Here is a 12707-nt window from a genome sequence, read left to right on the forward strand (position 1 = left end):
TTTAAGGTTTTGGAGAAGAGAAATGTTAATGTTGGAATCGACATTTTATTAGAGATTTGGGATTAAATTTTCGATTGTGAAGACTTAAGATTTTACTTCTACCTCAAAATTTAAATCTTATTTGGGCATTTTAGAGTAATAACCCGAACCAATTCTAATGCACTTTGAACTAACATTAGCCTTCCTTGGATAGCCAGCTAAATCAACAAAGCTATTTAAAACTATGATTCCAGCCTTATTAGAGATGGCTAGGCTGTTATTTAAATTTTTTTATAATTTAGGGATGATATCTAGAGTATTTCCTAATTGGTCCATTTACTTATTAGTTTTATGATTATGAGAAATGTAATTATATTTTAATTAAATTTTATTTATTTCTAATGTAATGCATGCAACTCGACTCTTCATACATAAATGATATGTTTGAACTTAAATAAGCACAAAAATTTTACCTGTAGACCAGAACACCCCCCCTAAGAAAATACTACACCTTCGTATGCCAGGTGGTTTACTACTACTTGTTGGTGGGGAGGTGCCTAAAAAATAGAGAAGAAAGTTATGAATGCAGAAGAACTTTAGAAATTCTCTGGCTTACTTCTTAGGAACATTTATCTTTCTATATGGGCCTAATTTCTTTTAGTTAATTATAAGTGAAGATTTTTTTTGGTTCTTAAAAGCCTAACAGATTCTAGGCTTAAACAGTGCATGCAAGAAGCAAACCTATGAAGCATGCAATTTCTAATGCATGAGAAATGTAATGAAATATTTTAAAACTAAATTATAACATATAGAATAAAGGCCTTATAAAAAGTGCCACTTTTTTACAAACAAAGGTCATTAGGAAATTAAAGGTGGCCAGGATCCACTGACAACAACCAAGATTTTATGAAATTTGCAAGTTACTTTTAAAATAAAACATTCTTTTATCTTCAGAATGCCTTGGATTCTTTCTTTCGGTTCCTTAAGTTTATCAGGTTTAGATATTCAAATGGAAAGAACTTTCTATTAAAGGATGTTTCTTTCCTCTTTGGGCTCCAATTATCTAATGAAGTGCTTTACTTTATGAACTTTTACAACAAATAAATAATACTCGATAAGTGTAAATTATATAATATTTTAGTTATTTAAAATGTAATAAAAATATATTATTTTAGTTGTATTTGTATAAGAACTGTCATGGAAAAAGTAAAAAATTATAAGAGTTGGACAACATAGTTTTTAATTCTATTTTTATAGAGTTCAGTTACTTAAGTGAAATTTTATTATTATTTAGTGTGTTTCTATAGTGTCCTTATAATAAAGTCTATGGAAGGCTAGGGACATGAAAGATACATTCTCTAGGAGATCTTAGCCTATTTCTATATAATTAACTCTCTATTTGATGGAAGCACGAGTGTAGAGAATATTTTTTTATCCTTTCTTATGATAAACATCTAACTGCTTCTCTTATACTTTATTCTTCTATGGATAAAATAAATATGAGTTTGCTTATCATTTCTTCCATGTCTTACTAGTTTTCTTATTTTGAGATGATGATGATGTGAAGAGCATTCAAGTACTAACATAGACTCTTATGATTTAATGAAAGTATTAATATTTTCAATATCTTCCATTCTTTATTTAATGTATACAATGGACATATGTGTATTTAAAACCTTGTCTTTTGTATCCTCGATTGAAAAATGTGGTGATAATTAGGAATATTAAAATAGAATATTAGTTTAACAATGCATAGAATATTTGAATAATCTAGGTTCTATGAAGATAGAAAAATTATAGGAAGACTAGCAATATTTCTTTTCACCCATACAAGTTCAATAGAGATATAGGGATGCACATTCTCTGGTCCACATCTATAATTAAGAGTTTCATTAGGAAAGCTATGTAATTTACATGCATCAATCTAAAACACCTTATCATAATAGTTTCAACTCTTTTTAAGTTATATTTTCATCCTGTGGTAGGAACTTAAAAACATCAACTTTTATTTTAATAGGATTAATTCATGCAATTTGATTAAGTCATAGTAGTTTTGTTGCAATTTAGCTGAGGACTTTTTGTGGGTTCAATACTCTACTCTATTACTTTATTACTTGATTCAACAAATTACTTGTGTAAACTTATTGTCAGTTTTTAATTTTATATCAAAGAAAACCTAAGTATATTTCAAATTCATCTAGTCTCACATTAGTTGTTGCCAAGGAAAATGAGTGAATTAAAATTTAAACTTTTTGTTGAAACAAGCACATATTTAAACCTACTTATACCCTTCATAATTATTTTGCATGAAAAAATTTTACAAAAATAAAAAAATTATTTTATTTGATTATTTAGTTTATAATTTTTAGTTGTCATAACTTTATTGTATGCTTAGTAGATCTAGTGAGGAGCAATTATTATTAGATCCAAAAATAAAAAGGAGCATTACAAAAATTTAAAAAAATTAAAATGATTTAAAAAATATTTAAACCAATACAAGATCAGACAAATGCTAGACAACTTATGGAGTATGCTAACCCTATATAGTAGATAAAATAACTAAGACTATCAATAAACATACTATCCAAGCTAATAGCTTAGAATTAAAATGGCCCATAATTCACGTGCTTCATAATCCTTAGTTTGGGATAATCTTACTAAAGATCCTAACTTATATTTAGACTATTTCTTAGAAATTTCTATAACATTTAATATTATAGTGTTAGTGATAATGCCATTAAACTTAGATTGATCCTATTTTCTCTAAGGGATAAGGCTAAGATGTGGTTGAATTCTTTACACCTAGGCTCTATAACAACTTGGAATGAGTTGACACATAAATTCCTTGCTAAGTATTTCTCACCATAAAAAATGCTAAATCTGTAAAGGATATCACTTCATTTAACTAGTTTGAAGGAGAAAAAAATTTATAAAAGTGAGGGGAGTGAAAGTTCAATAGGGATGTTAAGCCCTAATGAACTAGTCCCAAGGCTAACCAAGAGGGGCTGATTTAGAATTTTAAAATTCTTTAAGCAAAAGTACAATCAAAACCAAACCAAGATTCCCCATAGCAAAATAACTGCAAAAATTAAATGTGGAAAAATAATAAGAAAGAACATGCCAGATTTATAGTTGTTAGGTCCAACCAGACATGCATCCACTCCTTAGAGGCACCCTCTGAGTATTGCACTAAACCTTTAGTATCTCTCCTTTAGCCCTCACAGCTAGGTGGAGAAGCCCTTACAAAATCACTTCCACCTTCCCCGGTGCGACGGAGTAGCTAGGCCCTTTGACACCAAAGAGATCTTCTTCTTCCCAAAACTTCCCTTAAGACGAACTTTGAATCCGATGGTACTAAGGTGTAAGCTCGCTGGAGCAACTGTGTGGAACCCCCTCCACACTTTCTTGAAACCCTCTCCAAGGATCTTCTCCCTCTCTCAAACTCCACCCTTTCCTCTCTCCCTTTTATGTTCTCTTTTCAAGTTTCCTCCTGAAAAATGAAGCTTCAATGGCTGCCAAAGACACTTACCAACTACCTTGATAAAGCCTAAATAGAAGAGCTCAAAATTTGCTCTTAATTATAATAAATGGACATTATCATCCAGGATGATCTGAATATAGTCCTGTACGATTAGTATAAATTTAGCTCAATTAGCCAAGATGATTTGGGGTGATCATAAGGTTTTTGTTCATATCATCTAGGATGATAGTATATCATCTTGTACAATTAGTACAAGTCATTGAATATCATCCAAAGCATCACCCTTAATAGAAGCTGGCCGATGTTTGATCATTCATGAGCAACTAAGGTTTGTGAACTGATCATCCTATACAATCCTACGATCATCCAGGTTGATATGATCGAGCAATCAAACCTTAATTACTAGATTAATTTAGGCATAATTTCACTACATCGTCCAAGATGATGTCTTAGATGATGTCTAAAAATAAATGATACCTAAATAGATCTAGCAGCTAATTCTTTCTGATTTGATCTTATCATCCTAGGCGATAAAATATCATCTAGGACGATGAGCTTAATAATGACTGCCTTAACCAGGATGCCCTAATTAGGGTTTATATTCTTAACTGATCGTCTAGGCTGATTTTTAGATCTTCACGGATGATGTGACCAAAAAAAGAAAACTCTAAAAAGCAGACAGAATTGTGAGAGCAAGGTTACAAGCAATCATACACCCTTACAGGACATGACTAAAAAAATATCAATGAATATTACAAATAAAACTTATTCCACCAAACTTGAGCCTTAAATGGTGCACTATAATTCTGAAATGTTAGTATACACACAAATAAATGTATATTGTAAATACAGGTAAATAATAGAAAGTGAGTCATAATATTTATTATCATCCAAAAACATAAACTCATGAGCTCGAGTTGCAACAATCTCTCATTTTTTGATGATGGCAAATATTACATGTTGAATTTGCAAAATTGAAAATATTTTCTCCTAATCTCCCCCTCACTAGAATAAAATTTTAAAATTATGGGAAAACAAATTTTTTCTCTTTTTATATATTTTTTAAAAATAAAATGTTTCAAAAAAATAAATACAAATGCAACAGTACGTTCTCCTTCTTTGACATTATCAAAAAGAGAAGGGGCACAAACAAACAAAAAAAAATGATTAAAAATGATCCCTAACTAGTGAAAAACATTCCTAAATTTTTAAGGAATGCCATTAGATGGAGATTGGTTAATGGTATGAAAGTTAGTATCTTGGAGGATACATGGATCTTTGATAAACCTCTTAACAAATGGCCAATGTTTGTCAATTGTAATGATCTTCTAAATGAAAATGTGAGCAAACTAATTTTTGAAGAAGGCTGTAGGAGGGACATGCAATTGCATAATTTTTTCAATGAAGATCTGATTTATATTATCAAATCCATAATGTTCACACCACAATTGAAGGAAGATGGTGTAGAGATTATCAATATACTATTAGGGAAATCAGTTACAATGCTTTCCTTTGAAGCTTGGCTAGAAGAGCACGAACATACAATAGTTCTGGTAATGAAATGGCTGATGCATTCAACATCATCAGGAAATTCAAATTGATTCCTAAAGTTGAAATGTTCTGGTGGAGACTATGTAAGAATGCTCTTCCCACTAATTCCTTTTTGAAATATAGGAAATTATTGCATTCGAATGTATGCCCTTGTGATTGTAATAAAGTGGAAGATCAACAACATGTTGTTATTTTTTGCAAACAATTAAAACAAATTGTACAGAAGTTACGTGAATGGGGATTTCAGATTCCAACCTTTAACTCCTATTCTAATTGCTTAAAGGAATTAAGGAGATTGTCCATGCAAAATTTGAATATTGTTGAAATCTACTGTACAACAGTTTATTTTTCATGGAAAAGGAGAAAGCAAATAAAACTCAGATTCGACAAGTATTCTATTCAGTTCTTAGTAACAAACACATTAAGCTCTTCTATACAAACACAAGCTAATCCAATTCTCGATAACTAGGATACTAATCTCCATAAGGAGTTTGTAAATCATGGGGGTCCCCCACCCCAAGATTGGATTAAAATCAATGTGGATGCTACCTTAAAGGATTCTTACAATGAAGGCATTGGTGTGGTTATAAGAGATTCTAAAGGATGGTTCCTTGCTGCATTTGATAAAATGTTGAAGCATTGGGATATTTCCTCTCTTGAACTTCAAGCAATTTTTCTTATTGGAGAACATTTGCAAAGATGGATGCTTCAATATAAGGGAGTCATAATTGAAGAAGATAATAGCAATGTGATCAAATGGCTTCATGATTCTTTGAAGATGAATAAATGGCAACATTCTCAACATTGGAATGAAGAAATTATTTTTCTCAAAGACTTCAATAAGGTAATTTTTCATTTGATTACTATAAGTTGTAATAAAGTAGCTGATTATTGAGCTACTTTAGCTTTGAATTATAGTTTTTATTTTGATAGCTTCACTAATAATGACATTCCTTCTTCTCTTTTTAATTTATTGAAAAAGTTTGATTATTACATTTAGACTTTATAATCGTTCTTTCATTTTAATGCAATCTGCAATTTTCAAAAAAAAAAAAAAAAGAAGATCTAGTGAAAAACAAATATTCTTAAAATGAGCAAGTTACCTCTTGATTTTAGTTAAAAACTTAGTAAGGAATGTATTAACAACGTATAAACCAGAAATGTTAGAACTTCAGAAATTGTAAAACTAAACTCAAGTTCTTTTAAAAGGCTAAAAAACTTTTTAATCCAATATCTAAATCAAGGAACAAATTAGAAAAAGAAACATTAATTTTTTCAAAAACTCCTTCCATAAAATACATCTAATAAAATATTAATGCAAAAATTGGTGAATCAGGAATCATGATTTTTAAGCTCAAGTACCAAAAATATCAAGGTTTTTCTTAAGATTTAAAAAGTATAAGAAAGGTAAGCTTACTTTTTATGGGCTCATTTTATACCTCTTGTTAGTTTTTTGGTGCACTTTATGCATCTTTTAATATTTGATACACTTTGTATATCTTTCTCAATTTGGCGTCATTACGTATTTTTTGATTTAACGTCATTGGCCATTTTTGTCCTTTTTCAAACAAAAATGCTACCTTCTAAAATTTTAAAACTAAAGCAAACCTATTCTATTGACAAAACAAACTACTTGGTTAAAAAAATTATGAGGTGGGTTCAATAACTTACAAAAGGTCCCTATGCAATAGAAAAAAAGTAGGGAGATGAAAAAAAAATTCAATTTTTGAATTCAATTTGCAATATGATGAAGATTTTGAATCAAAAGTATAATAACCTCTTTAAGAGAGATAAAAACATTATTTTCCTTCCATTGACTTATTTTTAGAGAAGTCAATCATAACTTACATAAGAATTCAAGAAAAATAAAAGGTAGGTTTTTCATTTTTAGAATAAATGATTTTCTTTAAAAAGATTTAGTTTTCTAAAGAGTATACGAAACAAAAAAAATAGTTATATGTGTGTGTTGATTAGAGAAAACTTCACAAAAGGAAAAGTAAAGATAAATTTAAAATTTTAATATAACAAAAAAGGAACGAAAAAAGGAATAAAGTAAAAGGAACCACAAAAAGAAAACAAAAATACAACGAACAAAAACATGTATACACAAAAAAATAAACATACAAACAAGGGATTTAAACATCATCTTGCTCCTGGTATGATGATTTAGAAGAAAGGACTGTCCAAGAGATTTTTTGTTTTTCATTATTTGCCATCTTACACTTTTCTTAGCTTTACCATTTTCTTTTACACGAAGAGTTCTCAAATTAGGGCACTGATTTTTCATATGTCCATATTTCATACATCCATAACAAATAATGTCAAAAGAAATCTTAACATTCTTATCATTTTTTCCTTTATTCAACTTTTATTGAGGCTTATGCTTTAGTAAGCTTTCCAAATTGCTTGAGAAGTCATCACTTTCAGCACCAACTAAGCCACTTTTATCTGTGTTTTCAACATTTAACACTATCATTTCACCTGCATCCAAAAGTCTTTAGCTTAAACTTAACTCATAGGTAATGATCGAGTTAATCAAATTATCAATAGAATATTTATTTAAATTTTGTGATTCATAAATAGCAATAACTTTGGCATTAAACTTATCAAGTAGACAACATAGAATTTTATTGACTTTTTAAAAGTTTGAAATTTTTTTTCCTAAAGCATGTAATGATGTCACAATTTGAATAAACCTAGTATACATGTCTAAGATCATCTCATAAGGTTTCATGCAAAATAGTTCATAATCATGCATTAAAGTATTCAATCTGGATTGCTTGATTTCACTAGTGCCTTCATATATAGTGTGTAATTTATCCCAAATTTTCTTGCTAGTAGTTCACGTGGATACAAACAAATAATCTTCAGAATTTAAATCATAAAAAAAGTAGTTTAACAATTTAGTATTTAATTGAGCATTGATTTGTGTTGAGAGAGTTGCTACTTAGCTTTGCATGTTTTACAATCTTGCAACTTGTATGTTTTGATGATTTCAAATATTATTTTTTTGAATATTATTTTCTCCTAACATATTTTGGAAGAATTATTTTCATGTATTGTGTGTACTATCATTTTAAGAAAATCATACTCCAGATTGTGAAGACTTCAAATCAAGTTCAGCTTAGAATATTTTGTAATTTAATGACTATATTTTTCTATTTGTTAAGTCTGAGAGAGTGTAATTATAATTGAATAACTTAGCACACACACACACACACACACTGGGGGAGTGTTAAAATTCATATATTTTTAAAACTTATCGTATAGTATGAATAATGTTTGTACAAGATGATCTGGTCAGTTAATCTCCCGAATGAGCAAAAGAATACACAAAGAGGGCAAATTTTTTTTTAAGTATAGTTCATCCAGATGATATTTATCATTCGTCCCAGGACTATGTTCTCTGATCTAGAAACTTGAAACTTGTCCTGCATTTTCATACCAATGAACTTTGGGATTAACTGTTCGTACCGGATGAATTTAGTTCGTATGAGATAATTATTGGGTACAAAGGTAGTTCGTACTTATTCATATATTATTTGTACGCAACAATTTTTACACTGTTCATATGTATAAAATTTGATAGTACAGGATGATCAGAGTCGGACAGAAATTCTAAAATGTAGTTTTTGGATAGTTTTTCGTGTCTTTCTTATATAAGGTCCACTTAAAACTGTCATAAAATCTTTTTATCATTTTTTATCTTCATGTATACTAAAGGGAATTTGAACGATAGAGTGAGGGAGAGTGTTTGAAGGAGAGTTCTTACTACTACAGTGTGAAGAGTTCACTTGGTTACTCAAAGGTAAGAATCTTGGTTTGTAATTTGTGATTACTTCACTCTTTTCTCTTGTCCTTCTAAATTTCTTGTGAGAAGATCTTTTAAGGAGATCCAGTTCTTTACTGACACTCGAGGAGTGTGAATAGCTGAAGGTTCTCTGCCTACACTTGGAGAGTGTGAACAGACGACAGTTCTCTGTTGACACTTTGAAGGTAAAAGGTTGACGGTTTCCTGCTGCACCGGGTAGTGGTGGAAGAGAGTTTTTATAAAGGTTTCTCCATCTTTCTCTGGGGGCAAAAGGATAGACACTAGTGGTAATAGTATAATACTTGAAGTGGAAGACTTCAGGTAGTAGATGTAGGTCGTGTTTGACCGAACCACTATACATATTGTGTCTTTTATTTTTGCTGCTTTTTACTTAACTGTTTGTTGTTATCTGTGGTTAAAAATTATTTCTAAAAATTTACTAAATTTAAATCAGGTTAAAAAGTAATTTTTTAAATTACCAATTCACCCCCTCTTGGTTAGCTGTTGGGACATAAGCTTAGGTCTAACAACCTAATTTATAACTAACAAGTTTCAACAAATGATATCAGAGCTTAGTTTCAAAAATAAGAGTTTAAACTACTTTTTGATTAACGACCATGGTTATATTTGGAAATTGAAATACACTAGAAGGATATTCGATCACTAGACCCCCTTTATTTTATAATATCCCTTTTGATTTTTAAAAAACATGTATGTCTACATTTTTACTGTCACTTGAATATCGCATGTGGTTTTTAGTACAAGAAGAGTATACAAACCAACTAGACTAGTTGATGGTATTAGAGTAGAGACACCCTTTATAGAAGACTACATGCGAGTTACCACTTACAAGAGTGGAAATGACATATGGGATAGACTTTATATATTATATGAAGGGACTAATAAAGTTAAATAATCTAGACTTAATATATTATTGCAGGATTATGAATTATTTTGCATGAAACCTAATGAATCTATTTCTTACATGTACACAAGATTCATACAAATAGTCACTTCTTTACATGTATTTGGTAGGGAACTAACAAACGCTGAAATGGTTAATAAGATACTTCATTGCTCGCCTACTACATATAATGCAAAAAGATCTGTGATTACAGAATCTAAAGATTTAAATGTCTACTCTATTGACAATCTTCTTGGATCACTAATTACTTACGAGCAAGGAGTGAGTCAAAGAAAGATTGATGTAGGTGAACCACGAAGAGAAAAGAATATAGCATTGAAAGTGGAGTTAGAGAGTGATCTATTACAATCTGAGGATGAAGACGACATCGCACTAATGACTAGACAGTTCCTAAGTTTTTTGAAGAGGATGCAAATGAGACGCCAGCAATAGAATTGAGGTAACTTCATTAGGAATGCTAAGGTTTCAAATGATGTTATTTGCTATGAGTGCAGGAAACTTGGACACATTAAGTCAGACTACCTAAAACTCAAAGATACTCTTAACAAGGAGAAGGTAGAGGAGAAACCAATTGTGAAAAATGGAAAGAAGAAATTCCAAAGAGCTTTCTGGGCAGACTCATTTTAAGACTCATTAGAGATTAAAAAGGAAGAGGAAGTCACCAATCTATGCTTGATGGCCGACAATCTTGATCAATTAGATCAAGAAGAGGTATGTAACTTGACTTACAAAAAAATATTAGAAGTCTCTAAACGCATACATGATGCATATAGGAAGTTAAAGAAAATATATGCTAACCTGAACTTAGATTTTCTAGAACTTCAAAGAGAACATGAAATCCTTAAGAAAGATCATGCATTAAATGACAACAACCATATGAAATTACTTGATGAGTTTGATGATTTGAATAAGTATCATGAAAATTTAAGATCATCCTATGTAAAGCTAGACAAAGAATTTAAAGATTTTAAGGATGATTCGAAGAGTAGAGAGCACTACTTAAATTTTGATAAACTTATTTTGGAAGATGTAAACACCTATTTGAAGTTGAAAGTGAAAGCTCTCGAGGATAATAGGATACCCCCAAGACTAGAAGATTTCATGAATTCTATTTTGTATCCTAAATTTATATAATCCATGAATAGACATAAGAATTATAGAGTATTAAGAAACCCATTTCCTGGAATCATGTATTTTAATTATTGATTGTTTGGACATATAACACACACCTGTACATTAAATATAAAAACTTATTTGGTGTGAAAGCCTAAGATGCATAAACCTAGTCATAACATACATGCATCTATTTATAATTTGTAAAAAGGTGAACCCAAACTTATTTGGATTCCCAGGTCTAACGTTTGATGGTTTTGCAGGATCGATCTCACATATGGCCTCATGAGAGCACATGGTACCTAGACAGTGGTTGCTCAAAGCATATGACTAGAGATACTTCACAATTCATATCGCTGTAAGCTAGGAGTGGAGGTAGGGTTACATGTAGAGATAACACCATAAGGAAGGTGGTAGAGTCAGGTATAATTGGAAACTTGAAAAACTTTTTCATAAAAAAATATTTTATTAGTAGAAGGCTTATAGCATAATCTTTTGAGTATTAATCAGCTATGCGATAAAGGTTACTATTTTACATTTTTCCATACTAGTTGCATATTAAGTCTAAATGATAATGATGTTGTGCATGGTATATAGGTAAATACTCGTACTTCTTTTTGTTTAAAAACTATTTTTGATGAGTCATGGCTTTCGCATAGGAGACTTTGTCACTCTAGCATGAAAACCTTAAGAGGATTATCCAAAAGAACTTAATGAGAGGTATACCAAAACTAGACTTTATTAAGGATCACCTTTGTGATGCATGTAAATTAGGAAAACAAGTGAAGTCCTCTTTTCAGTTCAATAAGGATCTTAGAACTAGTAAACTATTAGAGATTTTATATACGAATCTTTTTGGACTAGTTGAAAATGTTAGTCTAGGAGGGAAGGTATACAAATTTGTAATTATGGATGATTTCTCGATATTCATATGGGTTAAATTTCTATTTCATAAGAGTGAATCATTTGATGAATTTATAAATTTTTTTACTTGGATTCAAAGGAAACTGGATGTGAGATTTCAACAATTCAAAGTGACTATGGAGGAGAATTTGAAAAAGATAAATTTGAAAAAATTTATAAGAAAAAAGGGATTGATCACAATTTTTTTGTACCTAGAACCACTCAGTAGAATGTGGTAGTTGAAAGGAAAAATAGAACATTAATAGAAGCCGCTCGAGCCATGTTGGCAGAATATTCTCTTCTTAAATATTTTTGGGCTGAGACGGTTAGCATAATATGTTATGTTCTGAATAAGGTGAATGTTAAATCAAATTTAAATAAAACACTCTATGAGTTACTAAAAGTGAGAAAACCTAATTTATCATATTTGCATGTTTTTGGATATAAGGTGTTCATTCATAATAATGGAAAATCTATCTTAGAAAAATTTGATCCAAAATCAGATGAAGGAATTTTTATAGGATACTCAAATATTGGAAAATATTATAGAGTATTTAATAAAAGAACTTTGGTAATTGAGGAGACTACACATATTATATTGATGAATCTAGAATTTTAGAAGAGCTGATTGTTGAAGAGGATGAGATAGAATTTGATTCTCAAAAGATTGAGAAAATAAATTTGGATGAAAATTTGGACATAGAAAACTAGATGCCTAAAGATTTAAGATTTTCTAAAAAAAACCCAAAGAAATTGATTATAGTGAACCTAGTGAGGGTATTAGGACTAGGCGTAGACTGAATAAAGAAGTCAATCATTCAACCTTTATTTCAATGATAGAACCCACAAATATTGATCAAGCACTTTCGGATGAATTTTGGATATTGGCTATGCAAGAAAAATTAAATCAATTTATAATAAATGAAGTTTGGGAATTAACTATA

Source organism: Dendrobium catenatum, unplaced genomic scaffold (genome assembly GCF_001605985.2).
Source record: "Dendrobium catenatum unplaced genomic scaffold, ASM160598v2 fragScaff_scaffold_1096, whole genome shotgun sequence".
Taxonomy (NCBI): domain Eukaryota; kingdom Viridiplantae; phylum Streptophyta; class Magnoliopsida; order Asparagales; family Orchidaceae; genus Dendrobium; species Dendrobium catenatum.